The sequence below is a fragment of the Palaemon carinicauda genome, chromosome 23 (genome assembly GCF_036898095.1).
Source record: "Palaemon carinicauda isolate YSFRI2023 chromosome 23, ASM3689809v2, whole genome shotgun sequence".
NCBI classification, from domain to species: Eukaryota; Metazoa; Arthropoda; class Malacostraca; order Decapoda; family Palaemonidae; genus Palaemon; species Palaemon carinicauda.
In genome coordinates this window covers 98,628,391-98,649,702 of record NC_090747.1, presented here as the reverse complement: position 1 = coordinate 98,649,702, position 21,312 = coordinate 98,628,391, and the positions used below count along the sequence as shown (strand labels likewise).

At 44.5% G+C, this 21,312-nt stretch overlaps 1 protein-coding gene across 2 annotated transcripts in view; it reads left to right on the top strand.

Moving 5' to 3' along the window:
• Positions 1-7,388: 7,388 nt before the first annotated feature.
• LOC137617290 (probable ATP-dependent RNA helicase DDX23) overlaps positions 7,389-21,312 on the top strand; it is an 80,985-nt gene continuing 67,061 nt past the window's right edge. For both annotated transcript variants that reach the window (XM_068347288.1, XM_068347287.1), the window contains exon 1: positions 7,389-7,500. The gene's annotated coding sequence lies outside the window, so the exon portion shown is untranslated. The remainder of the gene's footprint in view (positions 7,501-21,312) is intronic.

Sequence of the window (21,312 nt, the reverse complement as noted above, 5' to 3'; positions counted from 1 at the left end):
CTATCATTTTATCCGTAATGAAGTTATGAGTAAAAATGTTGATTTAGTGTATGTCCCCTCAAGTGAAAATAAAGCCGATATGTTTACAAAACCAGTAACTAAAGCAAAGTTGATTTATTTTAATTTGTGTCAATAATGGTTTTGTAATATTGACCTTTGATAGCTTTGTATTTTGTTTGTTTTTGATTACCATGATGCATATATTTGTTTGATGTGTAGTAATTTGCAGATTGATGAGAATAAAAGTTTATGAGGGGGTGTTAGAATATTAAACTTTTATTTATGATGCATTAGTGTTGTTGATTATGCGCTTGGGTACAATCATTTGTTTTTACCCATAATTCTTGTCATGATGTGCGTGGCGTGACGCCGCTTTCTTTTGTCCATATAGTGTAACCGGCAAGTTCATGGCCGAAGGAACTGTGTACTGCTGCCTCCCACATTCTCCATTAAAGTGACTCTTTTAGTGATAATCTTTTATTATAACCCACCATCATGTCCTTCGAGCTCACAGAGACTATGTTAGTCTCAAAAGGCAAAAATTTGTATAGAAAAAATATATACACACAATCCCACCGCACACAGTCCGAATAGTGTAATTAGCCAGGTACCCTATCAAGTTAAAATTAGTCTAAGCTAATAAAAAATGGGGGAAAACTAAATGGCCATTGAGGTAGTACCTGCACTCCTTTGAAGTTTAGTCCTATGCCCGAGATAGCTGTTGACCTGGTTGTTGCACTAATTGGCACGCTGCACTCTTGCCTGGCTCACCCCAAGAATTCTCACTGTGGCTGCAACTAGGTACACCAGGGACCTCTTCTCAATCTCTCCGACCGGCAGCAACAGGACTCGTTGGTGAGACACGTTTTGGAAGAGAGAGTGGGGTGAGCCAGAATTGGCCGGGTTCAATGACCAGGCAGGTCAGCAGGCCAGGGCAGCTCCTCGTAGAATGCGCTCGACACTCCGGTCGAAGAGATCACCTGGCTTCACCTTGCCAAACAAGTGACGGTCATGATGCGCATGGTAATCCATTGGGGTTGCCATATCGGGACTTAAGGACAGGGCAATATATTGTTGAAAGGAGTGCAGAGGAGGCAGGATTTTGTACTAAATACTCAGATAAATCTTGCTGCTCTGAGGGAGGTTATATATACAATAATCCTACCTATTCTGGCTTACTAAAAATAATATCTTAAATGATTAATTAGCAATGGACTGGTACGATGGGCATACATCTTAAAATTAACAAACCTTAATTGGTATTGAGAAATATAAGATGCATTAATTCAGCAGTATTGGAATTTATATAAAAAATGTAGTTTAGGAATTTAATCTCGACCCATGTAGTTTAAGGAAAGAACCAACATACGCCGTGGTTACACTAAGGCCCTCTATCGTGCGTATCTACGCTGTGACGTCACGAGCATGGCGTGCGTCACTGTCAACAAGTTTAGATTAGTCATCCCTATGTTTAGTTAAAGAAAACTAGATGCAGGAGAGAATGTTTAAGGGGTAGCTATAGTATTAGTAGAAGCGAGCTAAAAATACGATTGAAAGAAGAAGAGTGAAGAAAATTCTTCACACCCTGGGGATAAAGGGGAGGAAAAAGGGAGAGGGGTTAGTTCCGGCAAATGTGATTCAACTACTTGTTAGTATGAGCGAGATAAGGTTACTGGCTGAATGATGAGTGAAGTTGTTCTTCACATCAACGTCCGTTTAAAGTTAACAAAACGCTGTTGGCGTTAATTAAAATCAATTGAATCAAAATTTATGCTTTCACGTGAATTTGGGGAAAATTGAACCACGCAGGCAATGTTTCACGGAAGCGTTAATATAAGTAAATGATCAGTGTTAACTTGAAACGTACGATGCAATAGTAATTGAAGGATTAAAAACACTCAATTCTTCCCACCCTAGGGGTACGGATAGAGCAAACAAAACGTATGCCAATAACGGTCGAGTTCAGCAACAAGTCAGGCCAAATGACAAATTAAAAATTATGGGGGTGAATCCCAATCCCGGTCTGACACCCAACGTTTTACATTAAATGATTTTACAAAGAAAATTACTGGCGTAATGAAAACTTTGTATTCATCGCCTGACAAAAGGAGAAAAGTTACTTCCTTCTCGGCGTTTAAAGGTAAAAGGTTATTTGGCACTAGCATGAATGATAAACTGGGACAAACTAGGTCCATGGGGACATCGTCTTTCTGACAACTAAGGTCTTGGATGTCATCTTCAAGGGAAACGTTTAAGATGGGAACATAAAAAACAAAACTTAATTTCAGCACGAGCTGAAGGATGTCAGGGGGATTATAGCAACATGACAAGTTGTCAAGGCAAAAATTGAATTTACGCTTTGAGGTTAAAGCAAGGGATTGACCTGGAAAATGCTGCTGTACGACTTGGCAAAAATAATAAAGGTTTAATGTGACGTCATATAGGACTGAATAAAAATAATGAATGGTGTTCATGGTACCGTTATCCTTAAGCAAATTGATTTGTAAACAGGCTCTAAGCTCTGGTGCTAGGTCTACATGTGTGACCTTCGCTAAATCCGCCGTTAGTGCACAAGGTTCATTTCTGACAACTAAAGTCTTAACCTTGCGATCACGCGGCTCTTTCTGAGGGCGGGTTTCAAATCCTAACGGGGATGTTCTAGCGTCAACACGGGTTAGAGCGGAAGTTACGGGCTTAAGAACTGGACAGTCAGGCAACGTGAGCACTGGTCCATGGGATGGTACAGATTTAATGACTGACTCTACCGGTGTAGGCCTCTGCTGGCCATCACGCACACGGATAAGTTGGGTGGCATTCGTGCTACCACTTGGGGGGTCTATGTTAAGACGATGAATGGTATTTCCTCCGGGACGGACTGTCACCGGCGGCAAAGACAAAGGGGGTTGAGGGTGATCATACGCTGGTGGCTTAAGGTTCGGAGATGAGGATGGAGCACGTGGGACTGACACAAACTCACTAATCGTATGCCGTGTTGGCAACATAGTACTGGAATGTGAAGATTTTATAGGTTGAGGAATTGAGATAAAATTACGAACATTGCACTTGACTGCCGATACGTTAGAAGTACCAATTAGGGGACGTGTCACTGAAGGTGTCATCCTCGTTGAAGAACAAGACTGATTAGGTTTAATTATTAAATTGGGATGAGCCATGAGGCTATTAAAAGCAATCTCAATTTTACTCGACCAGGCAGCAAGTACGGGATAATTTAATTTAACAATGGGATGGTCGTAATGACGTCTCCAAAAATTCTTGTAATTACAAAGTTCATCTCTTACTTTACCAATAAGGGTTTTAAAATGATTTACGGCTTCTGAACCCATGCGGGGAAAATCTACAGAAGCAAGAGCATGAAGTGCTAGGTCTGCGTCCTCACACACAAAGGTGAACGTCAACTCCTGTTCCTTAAGCCTAGCGTTAATCTCCTCGGGGCTAAGCGTTTTCGCCTTAGGCGTTGAAGGGTTGTTTACGTTAAACATGAAGTCCGCCATCTTGGAATGACCACGTTGGATGAACGGATTCGTAAAAGCAAACAAAGGGTAACTGAATTTTCAAAGGAATGTAAAAATGAAACTTTACAAATTTACAAGGTTGATAATTTAACATTTAAATTTACTCATGATGGGTGGAAAATAGTTAAATGGGCAAAAAACATATCAATCATGAAATTACTTTAAAATTCAAAGTGACCGGGCCCAACAAAGCAGACGATGCTCGGTCACGTGACTTTACACTTTGCTAAAATTAATTATATACGCACGTGGCGGTAATGACTAATTAAGTTATTTATGAGAAGCAAAACATATGAGAAAGCGCTAGGGCTTATAAATGCAAAGATTTAAGTTGAAAGTTAAAATAACAGGTCGAGGCTGACACTGTTGTGACGATTTCACAATTACGGGCGCACTAAGGCAGCCACTGATCTTTTCAAAATGTAGATTGGCGCACAAGGCAGCGACTTTAAAGAGCACTCTCGTGGAGGCTAAATAAATATAAAATTTCCCTCACGCGGAGGTAAAACAAAAAATATCCTCGCTAAAGGACAAAAACAATATTTCCTCGCTAAAGGAAATTAAATTAACTACACGCAGTAATTTACTTACGGTAGCAAACAATTACACACCCTTAGTTTGAGCTGTAAACAAGATCCGCCATCTCGGAACAAACACGTGGAATGAAACGGACTTGGGGTTAAGTTTCTACGTTACTCGTAAGAAGACTTAAAATTATGTTACGCCAATTCGCTCGGTAGGACAAGGACACGTGCTAGGTATACGGGAACATTAGTTAGAAAAGTTAAGGTTGGTTAGGGAAGGTAAACGACACAAAGGAAGGTAGACCAAGGTACAAAATGTTACAAATTAAAATGCTTAGCTAGCAAAATTAGTTGACAGGACGAGTACACCGGCGCTCTAGCTGAGCAGTAAACACGGGCGTCTGAGCAACAAAAAAAACCTTAGTTCAAGTAGCTTAGAACTTTCTGGTATAAGTGGATTCCGCCACACGTGGGTGAACGTATCCGAGACAAAGTGAAGTTCCTACGACAAATTCTAGTCTTTCTGTAGAGAACATTCAAGCAACAAATTAACCTGGTTACGTAGCTCTTTCCTTAAACACGTGGTCGATACAAAAAGATCATGCTAATTACAAATTTCTCTTCCCAATTAAAGTCTGGGCTTTACACATTCGACAAACTGGCTGTGTGCGTGTGGGTAAGTGATATAGCGAGTTACTATATGCTTAATTAAGCTGATTAATTACGTTAATGCTTCACAAGTCAAAGGTAAAAGATCCGGTTCGAAGGACCACTCGTGTGGAGAATTTTTTAACGGTTGCGTTCTGAGTGGGAACTTAGTCCGGGAAAGTCTCCTTATAACAGTTACACAAAGTTCAACAGGGGAGGATAGGAGCACTTACTCTCGGGGCACAAACACCCTGCTAATACTTTACTGTCACAATTCACAAACCAACACTCTACATACAAAAGGGGGAAATTTTACTGTCCAGAGGCCTAAGCACTCCACACGATTTGAAATAATTTATGGCCTACTCTAGCTTTGTCAGGTCTATAGTCATTTCATTCTCAGGCTCTGTTCCGGCTCCGTCCCAGCTACCCCAATGAAATGCTGGACAGTTATTTTACGTTAATGTAAGGTAGACAAAATCCAAAATGGGAGCAGTGATGTAAAGTAGTTTAAAAGTTTAAAGATAAGGATCTTTACCTTCGAAGCAAATATATTAATGCAAAGTTCCTCGCTGTTACCACCTATAGACTTACTTAGGTTTTCTCTTTAAATACTGGGTACTTTGTCCCGTGATTAACTATTCATTTCACACATTAAAATAAATGAGGGAGCAAAAATACTAAAGAGGTTTAATTAACCTAATATTGATTTATTCACAAATTTACATTGAAACAAAACGGACATCTTAACAACACAAAAATGGAATAAAAAGAGATGCAATTCAAATAATGAAAATGATGAGTTAGACACGTGGTCTGCAACAATCAAAATAGGGTCTGGCACGTGGCCCACGTGACCCAGAGACTATGTTAGTCTCAAAAGGCAAAAATTTGTATAGAAAAAATATATACACACAATCCCACCGCACACAGTCCGAATAGTGTAATTAGCCAGGTACCCTATCAAGTTAAAATTAGTCTAAGCTAATAAAAAATGGGGGAAAACTAAATGGCCATTGAGGTAGTACCTGCACTCCTTTGAAGTTTAGTCCTATGCCCGAGATAGCTGTTGACCTGGTTGTTGCACTAATTGGCACGCTGCACTCTTGCCTGGCTCACCCCAAGAATTCTCACTGTGGCTGCAACTAGGTACACCAGGGACCTCTTCTCAATCTCTCCGACCGGCAGCAACAGGACTCGTTGGTGAGACACGTTTTGGAAGAGAGAGTGGGGTGAGCCAGAATTGGCCGGGTTCAATGACCAGGCAGGTCAGCAGGCCAGGGCAGCTCCTCGTAGAATGCGCTCGACACTCCGGTCGAAGAGATCACCTGGCTTCACCTTGCCAAACAAGTGACGGTCATGATGCGCATGGTAATCCATTGGGGTTGCCATATCGGGACTTAAGGACAGGGCAATATATTGTTGAAAGGAGTGCAGAGGAGGCAGGATTTTGTACTAAATACTCAGATAAATCTTGCTGCTCTGAGGGAGGTTATATATACAATAATCCTACCTATTCTGGCTTACTAAAAATAATATCTTAAATGATTAATTAGCAATGGACTGGTACGATGGGCATACATCTTAAAATTAACAAACCTTAATTGGTATTGAGAAATATAAGATGCATTAATTCAGCAGTATTGGAATTTATATAAAAAATGTAGTTTAGGAATTTAATCTCGACCCATGTAGTTTAAGGAAAGAACCAACATACGCCGTGGTTACACTAAGGCCCTCTATCGTGCGTATCTACGCTGTGACGTCACGAGCATGGCGTGCGTCACTGTCAACAAGTTTAGATTAGTCATCCCTATGTTTAGTTAAAGAAAACTAGATGCAGGAGAGAATGTTTAAGGGGTAGCTATAGTATTAGTAGAAGCGAGCTAAAAATACGATTGAAAGAAGAAGAGTGAAGAAAATTCTTCACATATATATATATATATATATATACATATATATATATATATATATATATATATATATATATATATATATATATATATATATATATATATATATATATATATATATATATATATATATATATATATCCAAAGAGTTTTATGTTTGATTGAACAGTATATGAACCTTAAAGTAGATAAGACACAGCAGTTACGTACATATTATAAAAGAAAACACTACCTTGAATAGATTATATATAGTTTTAACAACAATTAATGGTGAAAAACTCCTACATGATAATAATATGGTGCCACCCAACAAAATGGAAGACAATTTTCTACTGCTATCATACTATTATCTCACTATTATTTTATATCTATGATTTGTAAAAGCAAAACAAACGTTGTATGGGCAATGCATTCAACGCTTTAGAATTAGAAATTTTCTAATATTTTGTTGAAGTTGTATATAATAAAAAGATAAAAAGATAAAATAAGATACAAATAATATGAACTAATATTTTATAATATCATAAATTCGTTGTAAAAAGATAATTTAAATAGCAAATATGATTTTCCCAGAGCCATTCTCCCACTGTTGGATACGTAATCATATCATCAAATAAAACCCCATTAATATGATAATTCTATTAGAATAACGTAATTTATCATCAAATATTCATATAGGAATCTAATTATAGAAGAAAAAACTACAAATGCTTTCGAAAATACAGAATTTTCATGGTTTTTACAAATATTTCCAAATTCTACTTCATAAAGTTAGAATCTAGTATTTGTAAACTTTGTAGCCGCCTGTGTTTATGTCCAACGTCGCCTTATTTAACTTACTTATTATCCGCATTTTTCGTGATATAATATAATAGATTATCCGTAAGTATTAAGGGCGTGTCATATTTTATTTAATTAATAAGGTAATATACTAATTTCCTTTATTTAAAGCCTTGTTGATCAACTGAGGTTTGAACGGTAGCGTACCCTAGAGTACGTTGAAGTTATATGCCAATATTAATTTCGTTAATTAAAGCTTAAGACTGATCAGTCTGGTTAAATAAGGCTTAAGCTTAACCAGTCTGGTTAAATAAGGCTTAAGATTTCATCAGTCTGTTTCTGTTTGGAGTGTGGTTGATGCTAGCTAGCGTATTCTCGGCTAAGGTACCTCTAAGGTATGGATAAAATTTCGGCAAATAATTTACTGTACAATAATTCTTAATGAAGAAATAAGGTTTTTTTGAACAGTTCACTAAGAAATTCATGGTTGAAATCTGTATTTTTCAAATTATAGACAATATTTTAAAAGTAAAAGTAAACCAGGTAGTGTGTAGATGGTCGGGTTATCAAATTTTGTCCGCCAAAATACTCGCCCGCTCGGCTAACGCGTACAGTGAATCATGTACCGCTTGCCAAAACAGAGAAGCAATGAAATAATGGAAGCTATACTCCATAATGCCCTTATTTTAAACCCTAATGCTAAGAGTATGGCTGTCTAAGATGGGTCGTGGGGAACGTTAGCACCCTGGTAGGTAAGGACAGGCTTGAAGGTTAGGTAAGGTGATTTCCTATGCACGTGGGAAGTCCTGTCCGTCATTATACAAAGGCTCCAAATGACGATTAGTAAGGGCACGGCTCGTAGATTAGGTTAGGTGTTGCTGCATGCACATGGGAGGCCCTGTCCATCATTATGCAAAGGCTCCAAATAAAGATTTATTACGAGCGAGTGAGCCATGGCAAAGCAAAGAACCAGTAAGTTAATATTTAGTGTTAGTTCGTCAATCTTTATACTTGTAGATACGCTTATTAGTGTGGGTAACGACAGATACGGATCGGAAGGATTCTTGTATTCTATGCAAGAAGCAAGCCTGGTGACCCAACGATCTACTAACGTCCCTATTAACACAAGGTCACTACCTAACCTTATGTTCCCCACCTCGACTATTAGGATCCCCACCTAATCTAACCTAGGAGCCGTATCCTTAGCTTAACCTAGGACACATTCGCAGACTTTACTCCTGAAACTCTTTTACCTCTGCCAACAAAGTTGGAAGGAGGTTATGTTTTTACCCGTGTTTTTTGTTTCTTTGTGGACAGCTTCCTGGCCACAATTTTAATTGTATGACAGTGAAACTTGTAGGGGTTGAATGTTATGTAAAAAGCTGGAGATTATTAAATTTTTGAAGGTCAAGGGCACGGTCAAGCTAAATGTCCAATTCACATAACTTAGCCATAAGTTTGGACATTGTTGTCACAGAGACGTAAAATTTGTTCCATATTTGAGTGTATGAAAATCCATACCAGTTACTGTGATACATGTTAAGGTCAAGGTCGAGAAATAAGCTGCCGCAGCAGAGCCTGTCAGCAAATTTTTTAACTGTTCTCAGGAGCTTCTTGATGATGGGAGAAAGTGAAAACTAAACGTCAAGTATAGAACAGGAGTAAAAGGGGGAGTTTTTATGAAAATGGCTATGTACAGTATGTTCTTATTACTCGTAGAGTATAGATTAGGAATTGTGAACTCTACATTGAATTTAAGAAGAAACTAAAGACATTACTTTTCACAAGATCATATGATTTGGAAGATGCTACAATCAAAGAATTGTATAAGTTATAATGAAAATGTTTCATTAGATGATTGATATGGACCCTCCCGAGAAGTAGTTCACTCGACTTCAGTGGAGGTTTGGATTTAAACCCAAAACAAGTAAACAAGTAAACATTATTGAAGCACTTGGAAAACAAGAAATTCTTCAGTTTCTTCTTGAAAGCTTTAATATCTTCAGTCCTTTGGATGTATAGCGGAAGTTAAGAAGTGTACATAAGCTATTTGACTTTAGCCTGACCTAGGCTAGGTTAAATTTCAGGTCATTAATCTGCCTAAGCCAGGCTACAATTACTACTCATATTTTGAACTTTCATCTTCGGTACTAGATTATTCATCCAACCTCAGTGTATCAGAATTATAGATTGTCCATGATTCTGTTTCAGGGTAAAATCTGCTGGGCTGAAATGTAGAAAATCCACGTTTCCTGTATGTATGTGCAAAGCACATTACAGGTATACATCCTAATATAATGTATCCCAAACTAACCTGCTTTAGGGTGTTGTGTCCTTAACTTCCTTTGTCGCGCTCGGTAATTTTAGTAAAATTTCCACTCTTTGGTGCATAAGACAACTTACGATTAATTGATTTGCTGAAGATAAATGTGTTTTTGTTTCATATAAACATTCTTCTTGTTATTTTATTGAATAAAAGGGGCTGTACAATACAATATTCAAAACAATAGATGAAATAAGCTCTTTTCACCTACCTTATAAGGATCGAGTTTGCTGCTTGTAGAGGTTGGCTGGCATTTCATTGTCGTTATGCAGAATTACTGCAAAGAAAAGATCGCATTATTAGTAACAAACAACTGTAAACAACTTGATTGAGTATTACTTTGTCATGTCTTACATCTCAAAAACCTATAATTCTAAAAGCCGTTTCCTAGTTTTCTATGAGAATTTAATCAATTTAGAATTGTTCTGTAACTGAAATACAAACCACGCTATTTAATATGGGTTATTACTTTCGGTGTAGCTGAAATGACGAGCCATTTGAATTTTAACGAGGGTTTGCTACCCCACCGCTAGTTAGCGGGGGGTAGAGAGGGTAACCTGCCCCCCCCCCCCCCCCCCCCCACACACACACACCTGTGCTGAGCTCACTTTGCTCTCGGCTCGGGTGGTAGTCGGACGTGTCCGCTCTCACCCTCGCCTCTTTGACAGCCATATTAATGCTTTTTGTCTTTTTTACTTACTTTTTCTTATACTGTACTTGTAATATATATATAAACATTCTTTATGTTTATGTATATATTTGTGTATAGAAATGTAGTAAGTTTTCTTTTCAGTGTTTGTGCTGTGTGTGTGATGTACGACGACACTTGCATAGTGCAAGGCCACCACAGTTCCACTTCGTGGGGAACGACCTCTCCCTCTGGTCCATCGGTGTTCCCGTCGGCTTATTTCCGTTAACTCGGCCGCCGCAGGGGAACCGTCATCACCTGGACTCTCTTCATTCATCTATTATCTTCGCTTTGCCTCTTTTTCTACGGGAAACTTGGATTCTCAGCGAAGGGAAGGTGGCCTTTTTTTTTAGATTGACCACGGTCTCTCTCTACTCGAGGTCGTTCACCCTTACTACAACTACGTACTATTACGATAGCTCCTTTCCCGTTGCGGGTTTGGTTGCTATTCCGTTGTTTATCTCAATTATTTTTAGTGAAATCTAATTGTGTTTTAACTTTTCAGTTTCTCCGTGGGGAACACTTCCCTTCGGGGGGTCAGTGGTTCTCACTTTTAGTGTATATTCTTAGATGATTTAGATAATTATAATTCTGTTATAATTCTGTTTTTATTACAGTTACTCCGCCCCCCTTCTCCCGTGGATGTCATCTGGGGAAGGAGGGCGCATACTTAATTCTTATTTGTTCCGTAACCGAAATACAAACCACGCTATTTACAAAGGGTTACCTTTTAGCGCAGCTGAAATGGCGAGCCATTAGAATTTAACGAGGGTGTATTACCCCCGCGCTAGTTAGCGGGGGGGTAGGGGAGTGGTAGCTAGCTACCCCTCCTCCCCCTCACACACAGGTGAATACTCACTTTCACTTTTGGCTCGGACTGTGACAGACGTCTCTGTCTTGGTCCTCTCTTGGCAGCCATTGTTTGTTTTGTCTTTACTTAATCGCTTACTTTTCAATATTAAACTTAGCCGTTGATTATATAAGCTGCAGCTCTGCTGCCCGACAGAAAAACTCTACGCTCGAAATCCGCCAGCGATCGCTATGCAGGTAGGGGGTGTACTTCAACAGCGCCATCTGTCGTGCAGGTACTCAGTACTCAATGTAAACACAGAACTTAATTTTCTCTCTGTCGTGCCACCGGCAAGACCTACTAAATTTGCTGTTGCTTACTGGATTGGTTTTCACATATTTTGGTGAAGTACACATTTCTAGTTTTGAGCTTTCGCTTTGCAGACGTTATCTTCAATACATCCTTGCATTCTTTTATTGATTTTGGATTATTTGTTGACGACTTTGGATAGATTTTGAATTCCCCTTTGACTAATTCAAAATGGCTGACCCTTCTCAAGTCCCTAAGTTCAGGAAATGTAATGCTAGGGACTGTTCAAGGCGTCTTCCGAAGGCCTCTATCGATCCTCACACCGTTTGTTCCAATTGTCGGGATAAGACCTGTCAATTGGAAGATCGATGTGAGGAATGCGTTGGGCTTTCGGAATTCGATTTCATCGAATTCCAGAAATACACACGTAGGCTAGAGAGAGATAGAGTCAGGAGAAGTTCATCTCGCTCCGTTGAATTTTCCTCTCCTCATGCCCCACAACCTATTCCTTCCCCTGTAGTGGTTGCTCCTGATCCCCCTTCTAGCACTCAACAACCTTCGATGGCAGATATGATGCGTGCCATCCAGGCTCTGGGTGAGAGAGTCGAGTCATTGGCGAGTGACCGTAACCAACTCATGGCAGACGTCAAGGAGTTGAAGTGTAAGAGTGCAGTGGGTAGTGACAAAGTGAGTGGTAGTGTTGTGGAAAGTGTTGTAGATAGTGTTGCGCTTGAGGGTTCGTCTGTTCGTGCCTGTCGTCCTCCCAGTCCGGGACCTCTTGCAAGCTCCCAAGCCCAGGGGAGAAGCAATGTCGTACGACCAAAGGGTTCGAGAGGCTTTAATCAGCGAACAGACGTTCCCTCCGTGGTTTCGGGCGTATCTAACCAAGATCGCCCCACCCACACGAAGACGAGAGAGCCCATTTATTCCTCGTCTGCGGAAGAGGTTTCTCGAAAGAAACCATGGACCAAGGTCTCGCAGCCTCTTAAGCGCAAGTCGGTCCCTTCCGCGCAAGTCCAACGGCCCAGTTGTAGCCACTGGGTCAGTTCGGACTCGCTGCAGTCTTCCGATGACTGCTCACCTCCTAAGAGAGGCAAAGCGGTACCGCATCAGGCAGTAACACCGTCTGTTGCCGCACCTGCTACTGTAGACCCTAAGTGGTCTTTGCTGCAGACCATGCAGTCACAGTTAACGTCATTGATGCAGGACTTTCGTGCGGAGAAGGTTGACGCTGCACCAACCTCTAGCCTACAACCACCCACGGTTGTGCGTCCAGTGGACGCTGAGGCTACCTTCTCCCGCACTCCAGCTGTGAGAGTCCCGCCACCCATGCGTTCCAGTGTACCCTGCCAGCCGCATGTTGACGTTCAGCGACGCACGGAACCTTCCGTTGACGTTCGCAAGTTACAACAACAACCTAAGTTGTTTTGTTTTGACGCGGTGCGTCAACCTCCGCAACCCAGTGTGGTTACCTCTACTCGCCCACAGCAGACTAGACAGTCTGGAGTAGACGCTTTGCGTCCCCGCGCTGCTATGGTTGTTGCCAGTTCACAGACTGGGCAACAGTTCCATGACGTTGCGTCCGGTTCAGTCACGCATGCACCCGTGCTGCCGGACTCAGCTGACCAGCCGATTCCTACTCCTTTGCCGCTTCCTCCTCAGTTTTCAGATGATGGACTCTCTGATGATGACGACGCTGCACACATTGACGACCCGCATACGGACATCGACGAACCCAAGACCACGCAACCCTCCTTGGACTTTAGGAAAGTTCTTGCACTGTTCAGGGAGATGTATCCTGATCAGTTTGTATCTGCGGCCCCACGCTCTCCTCCATCTGAGTTCGCTTTAGGCACGCAGTCATCCGCGCCTGCCTTTACGAAGCTCGTCCTCGCCCGCTCGTCTAAGAGAGCTTTACGAGTGTTGGGAGAATGGATGCAGTCCAAAAAGAACCTTGGGAAGACAGCATTTACGTTTCCCCCTGCGAGACTCTTCCAGATCGAGCGTCTGGTATGCCACGGGAGAAGTTCTCGGCTTGGGAGTTCCTGCCTCTGCCCAGGGCGACTTCTCAAGTCTAGTAGACTCTCCCCGCAGGCTAGCCATGAGACGCCCTAAGATATGTTGGTCTCCTTCAGACTTAGACCATCTGTTGAAAGGAGTGTTCAGAGCCTTCGAGGTTTTTAACTTTTTGGATTGGTGTTTGGGAGCGTTGAGCAGGAAGATCTCCCCTTCTGACAAGGAAGCTTCCTTGCTCATTATGTCCTGCATGGACAAGGCCATACGTGACGGATCCAGTGAGCTTGCGGCTTCGTTCGTTTCCGGGGTCCTCAAGAAACGGGAAAACCTTTGCTCGTTCCTGTCAGCTGGAGTAACACCGTGTCAGAGATCGGAACTTCTTTTTGCTCCTCTCTCAAAGTGCCTCTTCCCAGAGGAATTGATAAAGGAGATTGCTACCTCCTTGATTCAGAAGGACACCCATGACCTGGTTGCGTCCTCTGCCCGCAAAGCCACCCCTTTGCCTACCGTATCTAGACCCAGGATGGACACTCCAGCGTCCAGATTCATTCCGCCCTTTCGTGGCAGAGCCTCCAGCAGAGGAGGTGCTCGTGCCGAAGGGAGACGTGGGAAGAAGAAAGGTACCAAGTCCTTTAAAGGCAGAGTCTGACTGCCACCTTCTTCAGACAGCAGTGGGAGCCAGACTCAAGAACTTCTGGCAGATCTGGGAGAAAAGGGGCGCAGATGCGCAATCTGTGAAGTTGCTAAGAGAGGGGTACAAGATCCCGTTTGTCCGCAAACCCCCTCTAGCAACGTCTCCCTTCGATCTCTCTCCCAGGTACAAAGAGGAAGACAAGAGGCTAGCCTTGAAGCAGGAGGTGTCTCTCTTGCTACAAAAGGGAGCGGTAGTCAAAGTCCGGGACCATCAATCCCCGGGCTTCTACAACCGTCTCTTCTTAGTGGTAAAGAAGACAGGAGGGTGGAGGCCGGTGCTAGACGTCAGTGCGCTGAATGTCTTTGTCACAAAGCAGACGTTCGCCATGGAGACCACAAAGTCAGTTCTAGCAGCGGTCAGAAAGGAAGACTGGATGGTCTCTTTAGACCTAAGGGACGCATACTTTCACGTCCCCATCCACCCAGAATCCCAACCTTTTCTGAGATTCGTTTACGACAAGGTTGTAATTTCAAACCCTGTGCTTTGGCCTAAGCACGGCTCCTCTTGTTTTTACGAGGCTGATGAGGAATATTGCCAAATTCCTGCATTTAGCGGATATCAGAGCCTCCCTCTATTTGGACGACTGGCTTCTAAGAGCGTCTTCCAGTCGTCGCTGTCTGGAGAATCTAAAGTGGACTCTAGATCTGATCAAGGAATTGGGTCTCCTGGTCAATATGGAAAAGTCCCAACTGGTCCCATCCCAAACTATAGTGTACTTAGGGATGGAGATTCACAGTCAAGCTTTTCGGGCTTTTCCGTCGGCCCCCAGAACAAGTCAAGCCCAGCTATGCATCCAGAACATGCTAAAGAAGAAACGATGTTCAGTCAGACAGTGGATGAGTCTGATAGGGACGCTATCATCCCTGGAACAGTTCGTTTCGTTAGGGAGACTACACCTCCGTCCCCTTCAATATCATCTAGCTGTTTACTGGAAAAAGAACAAGACGCTAGAAGCGGTCTCGATCCCCATTTCCGAGAAGATGAAGTCAACACTGACTTGGTGGAAGGACAGTATCAACCTCAGAGAGGGTCTGCCCCTGGCTGTTCAGACCCCCAACCACATTCTCTTCTCGGACGCATCGGACACTGGCTGGGGTGCGACACTAGACGGTCGGGAATGCTCGGGAACGTGGAACTCGAATCAAAGAACGTTACACATCAACTGCAAGGAGCTACTGGCAGTTCATCTGGCCTTGAAAAGCTTCAAGTCCCTCCTTCAAGGCAAAGTGGTGGAGGTGAACTCGGACAACACCACGGCCTTGGCGTACATCTCCAAGCAAGGAGGGACCCATTCTATGACGTTGTACAAGATCGCAAGGGACCTCCTCACCTGGTCAAGAGATCTAAACCTCTCTCTAGTAACGAGGTTCATACAAGGCAATATGAATGTCATGGCGCATTGCCTCAGTCGGAAGGGTCAAATCATCCCAACAGAATGGACCCTACACAAGGATGTGTGCAAGAGACTATGGGCCACATGGGGCCAACCTACCATAGATCTCTTCGCAACCTCGATGACCAAGAGGCTCCCAATATATTGCTCACCGATCCCGGACCCAGCAGCAGTTCATATAGATGCCTTTCTACTGGATTGGTCCCATCTAGACCTTTATGCATTCCCCCCGTTCAAGATTGTCAACAAGGTACTGCAGAAGTTCGCCTCTCACGAAGGGACAAGGTTGACGTTGGTTGCTCCCCTCTGGCCCGCGAGAGAATGGTTCACCGAGGTACTTCAATGGCTGGTGGACGTTCCCAGAACTCTTCCTCTAAGAGTGGACCTTCTACGTCAGCCACACGTAAAGAAGGTACACCCAGACCTCCACGCTCTTCGTCTGACTGCCTTCAGACTATCGAAAGACTCTCTAGAGCTAGAGGCTTTTCGAAGGAGGCAGCCAGGGCGATTGCTAGAGCAAGGAGGACATCCACTCTTAGAGTCTACCAGTCGAAGTGGGAAGTCTTCCGAAATTGGTGCAAGTCGGTATCAGTATCCTCGACCAGTACCTCTGTAACCCAAATAGCTGACTTCCTATTATACCTGAGGAAAGAAAGATCCCTTTCAGCTCCCACTATCAAAGGTTACAGAAGCATGTTGGCAACAGTCTTCCGTCACAGAGGATTAGATCTTTCCAACAACAAAGATTTACAGGACCTCCTTAAGTCTTTTGAGACCACGAAGGAGCGTCGTTTGGCTACACCTGGTTGGAATTTAGACGTGGTACTAAGATTCCTGATGTCAGAAAGGTTCGAGCCACTACAATCAGCCTCCTTTAAAGATCTCACTTTAAAGACTCTTTTCCTGGTTTGCTTAGCCACAGCTAAAAGAGTCAGAGAGATTCACGCCTTCAGCAGGAACATCGGATTCTCATCTGAAACGGCTACATGTTCTTTACAGCTTGGTTTTCTAGCCAAAAACGAGCTACCTTCTTGCCCTTGGCCGAAATCGTTCGATATTCCAAGCCTTTCAAATTTGGTTGGAAATGAACTAGAAAGAGTCTTATGCCCTGTTAGAGCTCTTAAGTTCTATTTAAGACGAACTAAATCTTTATGAGGACAGTCAGAAGCTTTATGGTGTTCTATTAAGAAACCTTCTTTACCTATGTCAAAGAATGCAGTTTCCTATTATATCAGACTGTTGATACGAGAAGCTCATTCTCATCTGAATGAAGAAGACCATGCTGTGCTGAAGGTAAAGACACATGAAGTTAGAGCTGTCGCTACTTCAGTGGCTTTTAAACAAAATAGATCTTTGCAGAGTATAATGGACGCAACCTATTGGAGAAGCAAGTCAGTGTTCGCGTCTTTTTATCTTAAAGATGTCCAGTCTCTTTACGAGAACTGCTACACCCTGGGACCATTCGTAGCAGCGAGTGCAGTAGTGGGTGAGGGCTCAACCACTACATTCCCCTAATTCCATAACCTTTTTAATCTTTCTCTTGAAATGTTTTTTTATTGTTGTTTTTGGGTTGTCCGGAAGGCTAAGAAGCCTTTCGCATCCTGGTTGATTTGGCGGGTGGTCAAATTCTTTTCTTGAGAAGCGCCTAGATTAGAGGTTTTGATGAGGTCCTGTAGTATGGGTTGCAACCCTTGATATTTCAGCTCCTAGGAGTCGCTCAGCATCCTAAGAGGATCGCGAGGCTCAGTAAGGAAGACGTACTTAAAAAGGCAGAGTAATTGTTCAAGTCGACTTCCTTACCAGGTACTTATTTATTTTATGTTTGTTATTTTGAATAACTGCTAAAATGAAATACTAAATCCTTAGCTCATAATAATGTAAACAATTAACGCTGGTCTCTACCCACCCCCCTGGGTGTGAATCAGCTTATATAATCACCGGCTAAGTTTAATATTGAAAAATGTTATTTTTATAATAAGATAAATTTTTGAATATACTTACCCGGTGATTATATATTAAAGGACCCTCCCTTCCTCCCCAATAGAGACCCAGTGGACCGAGGAGAAAATTGAGTTCTGTGTTTACATTGAGTACTGAGTACCTGCACGACAGATGGCGCTGTTGAAGTACACCCCCTACCTGCATAGCGATCGCTGGCGGATTTCGAGCGTAGAGTTTTTCTGTCGGGCAGCAGAGCTGCAGCTTATATAATCACCGGGTAAGTATATTCAAAAATTTATTTTATTATAAAAATAACATTTTTCATTTACTCAATATATATGTAAACATGTTTTCATGATTGTATATATATTTGAGTATAGAAATAAGTAAGTTTCCTTTTCAGAGTTGTGTGTGTAGTGTACGATATCTACGTGGAGTCCTCGGCAGCTAGGCCACCACGGCGTAATTTTATGGGTGGCCATCGAGTTTGACTTATGTCTTTCTCTCTCTCTCTCTTGAGGTCGTTCACCCTTTTACTACGTGTTACTACGCCCTTGTAGCTTCCTTCCCGTGTGGGGGGGTTGCTACGCCGTACGTTTGTCTCAATTAGTTATGAATCTAATTGTAGTTGTTTTTTGTTTTTCAGCTTGTAGAACGATTCCTTTCGGGGTTTTCGTTCTTTCTTTAGTGTTCATTCATTTTGAAATTACATAATTACATAGTTACATAATTATAATTGTTGTAATTCTTTTTTGGTTACAGCTCTCCTTCCGTGAGTGTAAGTGGTTGTGAGGGCACGTGCCTATTGTGTAATTCTTGTTCCTTTCCCTCGGGATTCCTCTTCGGAGCCTTCCCGGGGGAATGAATGTGTACTAACATTATTTGTTTTATTTTTTTACAGTTACCGATCTAGTTCGTTTCTGTAATATGGCAACGGTGTGAGCTGTCTGGTTGAGTCCTGGGGATTCGGCTGTTGCTGCCTCCCCCCTTGTATTTTCGTCAGGGGCGTGTCTCCTTCTACTGGAAGTACTCCCGTGACGACGGACAGCTCTCCAGTTCATTTTAGAACTCTCAGGAGGCTTGCCTCCTTGGGCGGGTAACTTTCCTTCCGAGGGAAGTTTTTCCTGTCCAGGCTTGAGTTTTTCCCCTTTTGGGGGTTCTTCTCTTGCCTTTTTTTCGTGCGACTATGCTCTTGGTGCTGAGCGGTCGCACCTGCAGTTTCGCTCAAGGGGCTGGGCAACTGCAGGAGCTCCTCTTCGGAGGATTGCTCCTTTTAGGTCACTGGCTGACCAGTCTCTTCCACGAAGTGTTTCTCTTTCGTTCGCGAGAGAGTACACTCATAGAGACTCCTCTTCGGAGGTTTCTTCTGTTGCTGTTGCTGTTGGCCTCCCTCACTGTTAGGCCCACCGTCCGCCTCGTCGTAAGGGCCTCTCATCTCCCTATAAGGGTGCTTGAGGCGCCTTTTTGGATCTCCGTTTGCAGCTTACAACTCCTTTTTCTCGATCTTCCGCCTTGGTGCAGACGGACAGCAGTCTGATCTCGTCTTCCGACGGGCAACGGTCTTCCCGACGGACAGCGGTCTTCCCGACGGACAGCGGTCTTCCGACGGACATCAGTCTCCCGGCGGACAACGATCCCTTCGGGGCAAAGGGTTGCCCGCACGGGGGTTCTTCCCTTGCGTGTCAGGGTTTCCCTGCGCGCCCTTCTGCTGTGTTCTCTCCTGCTCAGTGTTAGCGCACAGGCGCTCTTCTGCTCATCAGCGCTCTCCTGTTCGTCAGCGCTTTCAAGATGATCATCCCTGCGGTTCCTGTTGGTTCCTGTTACGCGACCTGTGCGCCCACGTTCGCCCTCGCGATCTAGAACTTCGGTTCAGGTCGGGGTCAAGGACTCTTCTTCTATGCGCAGGCTTCCACGCGTAGCCTTCTGCTCGTCAGCGATTATCAGCTCGCCAGCGATCATCAGCTCGCCAGCGATCACCTGTCTCTCGGCGATCTCCGGATCGCCCGCGTGTGTTACAGCCGGCACGCCAACGTTCTCCAACACTTCTGAAGGAACATGGTTCGCCAGCTACTAGCTCACCTGCGCATGCTGATCGCCATCGCGCGACCCTCAACTTCGGATGCTGATCGCCATCGAGCGACCCTCAACTGCGGATGCTGATCGCCATCGCGCGACCCTCAACTGCGGATGCTGATCGCCATCGCGCGACCCTCAACTGCGGATGCTGATCGCCATCGCGCGACCCTCAACTGCGGATGCTGATCGCCATCGCGCGACCCTCAACTGTGGATGCTGATCGCCATCGCGCGACCGCACACCTGCGGATGCTGATCCCCATCGCTCGACCCTGCGCATGCTGATCACCATCGCGCGACCCTCAACTGCGGATGCTGATCGCCATCGCGCGACCCTCAACTGCGGATGCTGATCACCATCGCGCGACCGCACACCTGCGGATGCTGATCCCCATCGCTCGACCCTGCGCATGCTGATCACCATCGCGCGACCCTCAACTGCGGATGCTGTTTGCCATCGTGCGATCGCCCACCTGCAGATGCTCCTCGCCATCGCGCGACCGCCCACCTGCGCATGCTGATCGCCATCGCGCGACCCTGGCATGCTGATCGCCATCGCGCGACCCTGGCATGCTGATCACCATCGCGCGACCCTGCGCATACTGATCACCATCGCGCGACCCGGTGCATGCTGATCACCATTGCGCGATCGCCCTCCTGCACATGTTGCTCGCGATCGCTCACCTGCGCATGCTGCTCGACATAACACAACGCGCCATCGCCAACCTGCGCGCTAGCGCTCACCAGCTCTCCACCGATCGCTTGTTGATCCATATCGCCAGCGGTCTTCCTCGCCCACGCGGCAGCGCGTTTCCTCGCTAACGCTTGCGTTCGCCGCCTCGGACTCGCTCTCATCCACCTCCCCACCATCACGACCGCTCGCCCGCGCGACCGCTTGCCTGTGCGCCTGCGCGCCCACACGCCCACGTGCCTGCACGTCTACGCTCATGCGCGTCCGCGCCCTTGCTCTCCAATGTTCGCCCACGCGCGAACCAACGGTTTTTCCATCGCGCGGACGGATGGTGTTCCGTCGCGCGAACCTACAGTGTTTCTTCGCACAAACGTCGGCTTATTTCTTGCAGTATCCATTGCTCGTCTATGGGTTATTGCTCGCCGACCACCAGCTCTCGCCGTTCCTACCACGCTCGCCCTCCTTCTGCGCTCCTTCGCTCACCTTCGTTTGCGATACCGCGCATGGGCGCTTCCACGTTCGCCCACGCGAAAATCTTTGAATTTCAGTCGCGCGAGCTCCAGGGTGATTGCGACCACGATTCCCAATGGGGTTTACGCAGCATAGCCAGCCTGGCGAGTTCTTCTGGAGCGTATTTCCAGAACACGGCCTCACCCCGTAAACGCAGAGCATGGCACTTGCAAGAATAGGAGAAACTTAAGGGAGATCTGAGCAACACTCCTCTTTCCTGAACCTGGGTTAGCCCTTCCCCGTCATTCCCTGGAAGGATTTTTGGCGGGGGGCTTTCCGTTCGAGATTTCTCCATCGGACAAGGGGTGACTGCTTACCCCTTCCTCTGGGAGCTTACCAGGTTCTTTCCCTCCTCGGTTACGGCCCGAGGTTTGGTTCAAGGAAGCTACAGGAAGATCAGGGGTACTTTCCTCCTCTCGAGCTCAGGCACCTTGGCCTTTCGTCGTTAAGTATCTAACTTGCGGACAAGCTCGATGTTGTACCA